Source organism: Diadema antillarum, unplaced genomic scaffold (genome assembly GCF_040938485.1).
Source record: "Diadema antillarum isolate AM-2024a unplaced genomic scaffold, OU_Dant_1.0 seq00000502_RagTag, whole genome shotgun sequence".
NCBI lineage: Eukaryota > Metazoa > Echinodermata > Echinoidea > Diadematoida > Diadematidae > Diadema > Diadema antillarum.
This window is the reverse complement of record NW_027271459.1, coordinates 110,175-118,507: the sequence shown is the minus strand read 5'-3', so window position 1 is coordinate 118,507 and position 8,333 is coordinate 110,175.

The window sequence follows — 8,333 nt, the reverse complement described above, 5'->3', positions numbered from 1 at the left end:
CCTCCGTTCATACAATAGTCTGTTGAAATGGGCAGATACGATAGTTGCGTGGTCACGATGATATAGAAATCAGTGAGGAACAAAAAAAAATTGCAAGAAATAAATCATTCAATTGTTTTTGAAAGCATGGCCTTAACCTTTATTATCAGCAAGGATTATTGAGGAGAGGTTGGAAAAAGAACATCTCCCAAAACGCGTACATAAACACACACATACACACACACACTGACAGTAAGTTGATACAACTCTTGGTGGTCTGTAGTACAATCATGAGATTATGAATTGAAGTCTAGAAGATAAAAGGCTTTGTCCAAATTTGTGCTGCATAAACCGAAATACAGATACCTAATGTGATCACGATTTTTCATACGAAGGGGGTATATGTATTCATTTTGTTGTTGTTGCAACAGTTTGTCACACTGATATGTTCACATCGCAGGTTTTCTGTATGCCGTATATCATAAGCAAGTGAGCGTTGTTCGTTAGGTGTACGTGAAAGAAAACTGAAACTGATCAAGTTATAACGAGAAGCAATTTGTAACTGATGTAAAGTTTTTAAAAAGCAATGATTGGCCTAGTTGTTTCTCACCCTGCCTCAAACAGGTAACGGCCGTAGCTGTAGTAGACCCAGGGCCTCCAGAGACAAATGTCTGCCAAGCTGGGCTCACTTCGGTTAACTCAAGCTGCACGAGGCGCTGTTCATCAGGGTCCCAAACTTGGTCACACAGCACTTTCTGAGCGACGCACAAGTCGGCCATACCTCAGAAAAATCGAACAGATAAAAAAGGATTTATTCGAGTTGTGCATGTGTCTTACTTGTTGGATGCGTTCTACTTACGTTCTTCCTGCGGGTATTCTGTGTGACCCGCGTGCCAGGCGCGTGGCGGTGACAACCCAGAAATTCATCAGAAGGAATGGCAGAAGTCCAACAGAAATGACAGAATGTCATTATCTTGGTAGCGCCGGCCGCATACGGGGACTGCGAAGTACCTGCATGGGAGTTGCCTGCGAATTGCTGCTCAAAACTTGGCTGCGGTTAAATCGGACTTGCTTGCGCAGCTCCGGGCAACTACGGGCGAGATTATTTTCCTACGTGCTGGAAAAACCTTACTCGCAACAAGCCCGCGTAGCTTGCCGGGAAAGGTGTGACACGGCCTTTGGGCTACCGAACTCATTTGGTGGCGACAAAAACCAACTGCACTTACAATTTGTTTTTGTGATGAATGTGAAGGAGCAGCGAGTTACCAAAATGTGCCGTAATTGTCCTGCACATTTTGGCAAATGTTTTTACGGCACATTTTGGTAACTGCACATTTTCGTAATTTACCAAAATGTGCAATTTACCAAAATGTGCCGCAGCAAGGTATATGTGGAGGTGAATTAACAAAAGCTACATGAAAGGAAATAATGCAATGAAGACTTTGCATTTTCATTTGAAATGCATTTTCATTTAAAAGTGGAAGGATACTTTTTTCCCAGATTTCTTTTCATTTTGTGACATTCAAATGGAAATCTGTTTTATTTACAGAGATGTGTGGACATGTGGGTATAGAGATCGTGCGTAATGTACTTGCCGATTACACAAGTGCCTAATTGTGCGCATATGGTATCATAGTGACGCAGTCGTAGTCTAAATCATTCATTATGCAATGATAAAAAATGTAGAAGTATTGTTTACAATGAGATATAGGTTGATCTTCCCTTGTTTGGATTGTTGCAATATTTGTTGTTTTCTTGCATTGTTATTTAAACTTTAAACAAGGCATATCATAATTTCTTAATTTCTTGAAATTTTGGGATGAATTGATAAGAATAATATTCTCAGGACTCCAACATTTTCTTTGAGTGTTTTGAATATGAACAAGACAGCACTAACCTGATAGCAAAGCGAAGACGGAGACGACGTGCATCAAGAACCTCATATTTTTACGTGTATATTGTTTGCAAAGCAGGGCTGGTGTGTATGGCGAGCAGAACCGCAGAAGGACTCGAGAGAAAACCACAGAAAGTTGGGCTGTCTCTCACGTTTTACGACCCGTTTCAGGATGTCGTTCAGTTGTTCCAAAGGCAATAAAATCTAAGAAAACCGTATAAGCTCACGATTATTTTTCGCTATAACTTTTTAAAGAAGGTCAATGGCGAGTGTTGGCCTTGCCATCCCCTCCTGCCTTCACATCACGCACGCAAGCACACACACGCACACACACACACACACACAACCACACACATTTGTGTTTTGTATTATACTTCTGAGTAGAAGGTCGAGGGAACGAGACCTTTTCATCTAAAGATAAAGATCTTACAAAGAATTATCTTAATATAGTTTCTTGATATTGTTCTACAACAATAACGTCATCATGCAGCTGTTACAGAGTTCCCTTCAAACGAGGTTGATACAGAATTAAACAAAACGTTTATAGTTCATAACCTTTGTCCAATATCGCAAGAAATTCTCCACTAAATATTTCACTATTCTCTCTGCATTCACTCGGTTGAGAACCCCCCACCCCTTGAGAACAATTTAACTACAACCCAGAAAAGAGAGAGAAAGAGAGCATCCCACACGTAGTGTGCTATATTCTTCTTCACTTTGCTTCACAGCGTCCTATATCCCAATTCAATATCATTAGTCCATTGGTGACTGGATCAATTTTGCTCAAGCTTGTAATTAATATTTAGATTTTCTCGAGTTCAATGAGACACAGAATAATTCACCTACCAAACTGGAATTCATTTGTTGCTGCAGTCAGTAACAATCACAGATTATGATATATTTGGATGTTCAGTGAGGTAAACGAGGTGGATTACTCATACTAAGTTTCTTCGTAAATGTTTCCTCCTGACTTCCTCATGGCATAATTATGTAGAGTAGTGCTCATTTTCATACACATATCAAAGGACAAGTTCACCTTCATGGACATGTGGATTGAATGAATGCAGCAATATTGGTAGAACAGATCAGTGAGGGTTTGAGGAAAATTTGACAATCCGTTTAAAAGTTATGAATTTTTGAAGTTTCTGCTCAGTCACTGGTGGATGAGAAGACTGCTACAGCTTGTGATGTCATATGTGTACAACGATATAAAGAAAACAAAGAAAATTTAACATATTTTCACTTTTCTCGCATACTAAAAGAGCGCTTGACTTGCCTCTTTCAGAAGGCAGGGGGAATAATATTACCCTTGGCATGCGTCAGCGACAAGTCAAGGAAATGTGCACTTTAAAGGGGAAGGCTAGTAACTGATCAGTGGGAATCAGTGGAAATGCTGGGAGATGATTGTTCCAATCCTTATGTTCATTCAAGAGTTCATTGTATATCTATTGTTGTGTGAAAATGATTTGCTTCAGAATGGTCTCATATTCAAGTAATGTGCAGTTTAATGCTTCCAGGTTAGCGTCCCTGGTCAGTGACGGAGCATTAATCTGCACATTGAATATGAGACCGTTCTGAAGCAAATCATTTTCACACAACAATAGATATACAATGAACTCTTGAATGAATCCCATAAGGATTGGAACAATCATCTCCCAGCATTCCACTGATTCCCACTGATCAGTTACTAGCCTTCCCCTTTAAATAAAAAAATTTGAAATACTCTTTATATTCCACATGTATATGGAGGTGAACTCGTCCTTTAAGATCTCATTGCAGAATCCATTGAAGATAACCCTCCCCTTCGGTGTATGAAACCGATAACATTTGATTGATGTGTATGCCTGTATGCGACTATACTGAGACAAAAAAAAAGCATTTTAAAGCATAGGAGCATCAAAATGTGGACTGGAGACAAATTTAATAATAACAAATAAAATTTCAAAGTTATTCTCTGTGTATCCAAACCTATACAAGTACAGCTGCAGCTGTGGCATTCTGCGTAATCAAATGCGTTAAAGTATACTTTATGGAGCCATTAGCCCCCAGGTTCTGGAGAATATTCAGTAGGGCCTACATTCGATGAGAAACTTTAATATGCATTTTTCCCCTATGTAATTCTGTTCACCAAATGCTAACTGTACTCGGAGTGTGCATGCAAGCGGCCCGTCTATTCTAACATAGATACATTAGTGTTTGTGAATTATGCATTAAAAAAAAAAACCAACAACCTATAGAATCTATGTTCCGTATACATTATCCTTGTCTATTATGTCTTTCCTACCAGAATCGATGTCCTGAATAGGCCTATAGAGGCAGTCAGGACCTGGGAGGGACAGAACGTATACTACCTAAACTAGGCCCCTACTGTTGTACGGTTGAGCCACTGCAGGAGGTTCTACCATTGCGAAGTTGATTTCTTTGATTTAGATAAATATGTCCACACACTCCATCTCACATTTATTACAAAACCAACAAGACACACTCATAACAGCTTTACTTTAATCGTTTATAACAAAACGCGTATCGATTTTTGAAATCGGTATCAAAATTTCTGACATTGAATTTCTGACATTGACTTCTCAATTTGTCCAGAATACCCTGTAAAACCTATCCGCTAGTGAACAGAGTGTAAAATAAATACTTATTGTTTAGACACACAGTTTTGGTGTCTACCTGTGTCTATGGACTGAATTATTGTCCTTGATGAAGAGGAAACACTCGGTTAACAACTCCTTGAAAATATTCAAACTCTGTTTGATAACCTTGCAATGAATCTGTCAACCTGGAGAAATATTCAACAGAACAGTTTATACAATAACCAAATTTGAATAAGAGTAGTTCTTCTCTTGATAACGTTATCCAATTATTACAGAAATGTGAACAAGTCCGCATCGTGTTGCCTTTATACCCCCTATAGTACAGGACCAATACGTTAAAGTACCAATGACGTAATTGTTCATATTTATTCATAACAGTCCATGCTCTTACTCTCTAAAAAAAAATCGAGTGAAAATTTTCACTCTGAAAGGAGTGAATACAAAAAAGAGTGAATTTAGAGTGAAATTGGAGTGAATTTCGAGTGAAAATGTTCATTTTCACTCATTTTGGAGTGACCTCAGGGATCACTCGAAGATTTTGGAGTGATCCCTGACGTCACTCTATAAAACGAGTGAAAATGAGCATTTTCACTCAAAATTCACTCCAATTTCACTCTAAATTCACTCTTTTTTGTATTCACCCCTTTTAGAGTGAAAATTTTCAATCGATTTTTTTTTTAGAGAGTACGTCATGGGTAGCATGACGTCACACTGTCCAGAAATTGGCGCAAGAAAGATGGCGATACACGAATATGGAATTTTCAATTTGGCAAGGAGTTGGTCCCGAACCAGATTAAAAGCCAGTTAACACCCGAAGAAAATACGATGACAACAGAAGGTAGCACGATGACACCCGAACCACACTGGAAGGCTACACGAAGATTATTGTAAAATGGACCTTCGCAAGATCTTCCGGCTATTTTATGGCCTGACAAAGACTCTGCCACCACTCACAAAGCTGCTGCTAAAGTCTGAGAAACTCAATCGGCGGCCAAACGATGCTTTAAGATGCTCTCACGAATGACCCGAAGTTTAATAACGATCAGAGCTGAATTTGAGCTTACTCGCAAAAGCTCTCTTTACGATCGGCCAATGACATAATGATGGGACGGGCATAAAAGGTCATGCCTAAGTTAATATTTCGATATATCCACTTTCGTTGCGAGTATTATCTTTCGCAACGCTAGAGTCCCCCGAAGTCTTCCCTGAGACAGCCAAATCCATCTCAGCGGAGTCCACATAATTCTCGAGAGGATCTGGGCGCGTTGTAACTACGATTCGAGTCTCGTAGCACGGACCTCTACTTACACTGTCGTCTCCGGTAGTGGCTTGGGATAACGCCACCTGCAACACAGAGATGAGAAAGTTGCACGACATTTAAGCAAAGACATACATAAAATAGTACAGACAGACAGACAAATATTAAGAGAAGAAGAGGGGGAATCGTTGCCTTCCAAGATGTTACCTAGGTTCGATTTGAGTTCGAGGTAGCTTGCTTTGTACGAAAGAAAAATAGAGACCAAAAACAACGTTTTTACAAGAACAGACTTGACCGGGCAGGAAACTTTAGCCAACAGAAACTTCTGAATTCCAATAGACGTTGTATCTAACTTTCTGATCTAAAGAAACTCTGGGAATTGGATACTCATCTCCTTTTTTTTTTTCTCGTCTCCTAGCTCTTCTAGTCCGTTTATTGACACGCCATACTATTTATGAAATGTCAAGATTTTGGAATTTTGCTCTTGTGCCATGCAATCGTGAATCATTATCGTTTTATTTGATGGCCGTCCGATGTTACACAGGTGGCTTCCTGTTTGTGTTGTGCTTTATCATCTCGTCAAAATTGTAATGAGGCGTACCTCAGAAATTGTGCAATGTTAGTATCGCAAACTAAATCAAATCGGGTCAATCAGATATAATGTAATATAAGATACAATCAAGTGAAAATCACATTTTCACACTTTAACTAAGAACATTTAGATAACCACTGTTCATGCTGGTGGTAGGAAAATAATAGCAAGGACATCATCGGGAAAATGCTTACCTCATAGTCATGTTCTCCAGGAATTCCTTTCGCTTTGTCCCTATCTCCCTTCGGTTCGGATCTCACCGGGTCTCTGAGATTACGTACTGTAAGGTGCGACGCGGCTAGAAGCAGGGGGAAATTAAAATGACTAAACATCACATTACGCACACACCAATTGTATACAGTGCAACGGCGTAAATCCGTACTGAGGAGTGGGGGGATGGTCACCATCACCACGATTACAAGCCCATAACCGGACCAGCGCAGCCACACACATACACTTTACAAGGGTCGGATGTCCCACTCTTCTGCATGAAATGTAAAGTGGGAGGAAAGTGGCAGCAAAATTATGAAGACTTTTTGTTCTTGTTGTTGTTTGGGGTTTTTTTTTTTGCTTGTCAGATGACTTTCGGCGGAAAATCAGACCTTAAAAGTATGAAGACATGTTTTGTTTTTTTTTTTTTAAATATGTGCGAGAGGGAGCGGAGTGACCGAACGGGGGGAGAGTGTGTATGGGGGGGGGGGGGGGGAACCCTCTCCCACCCGAGGAAGATTTTGCATTTTCAGACCTGAAATTCAGCGATCTGGTGCACACTTTTGGAGAAAATTTTGTTTTCTTTTCTTAAAAAAAAACACAATAAGAAAATGAAATATTCACATATTTATATTATTGAATGACTAAATCGTGGTATTTCAGCTCTTGCTTCGCCTGCACGACATCACTGTGAAGGCCTACTAAATAATGGGGCCTATCACCGGCGTAGACAGGATTTGATCTTTAATAGGAGGAGCGGTTATGTGAGGGAGCGAAGCAAGCGAGGGGGGGGGGGGGGGCTATGGTAGGGGTTTTTTCCCCCTCCCACGGTGAAATCTTTTTGCATTGAAAATTTTGACATTTTAGAGTCCAAAAACTGCCGTTTGTAGCTATATTCTTCGCTTTGGAAATTAAGGGGGGCACACCGGGCGCAACTGCTGTCAATCACTGGCAGCAACATCAGGAGAATGGCATAGCGATTAAATGCGTGCGAGCGAGCTTGAAAAATTTTGACATTTTAGAGTCTAAAAACTGCCGTTTATAGCTATATTTTTCGCTTTTTTTGTCCCACTTTTATGGGGGAACCATACCCCCCCCCATCGACGCCTCTGCATATGAGGTTGCTTTTGTTAGTGAAAGATCTGCTGCACACTCTTTGATAAATTAGGGAAATATACGTCAATGTCAAAAGTGTACAAAGTCTATCGAAAGGGATCCTGTATAGCGGAGCTTTTGCATGTTATGATTGCAATACAACGATCTAGTGCACAGTTCTGGCGATATTTGGACAATTTTCCATTAAGAAAGTTCGGGATTTGTCCTCATCTCGGGAATTGCTTGGGGGATAAATGATTTGTCTGCCTAAACACTCCCGCAGGGGCGGGGCAAATGCCCCTTCCACTTCGTACACTGTTGAATTACTATGTACTTATTCAACGGGAGAGTAGGCCTATTCTTTTTCATCTACTTTGTAGCTGCAGTGGTTGTATTTCAAACAGACCATCAAATGTACTTTTGCTCCAATTTGTATACTTTCAATGTTGCTTATATACCGCAGTGATATTACATTACATGAATTTTTTATGATTATCATAAACAATTCTAAAGTTCAAATTCAATGACATTTATTTCCAGCAAATACAAATACATATTAGTACAAGTCATACGAACTTAAGACTTATTAGTGTGACGTCACCAGCCTTGCTAGTCCTATCCAAAGGACAGAGTGTTTTGCCTCGTAGTAAAGGGGACGGCATGATCATACGTCATGATAAAATGTACGAAAATGGATGCAAATAC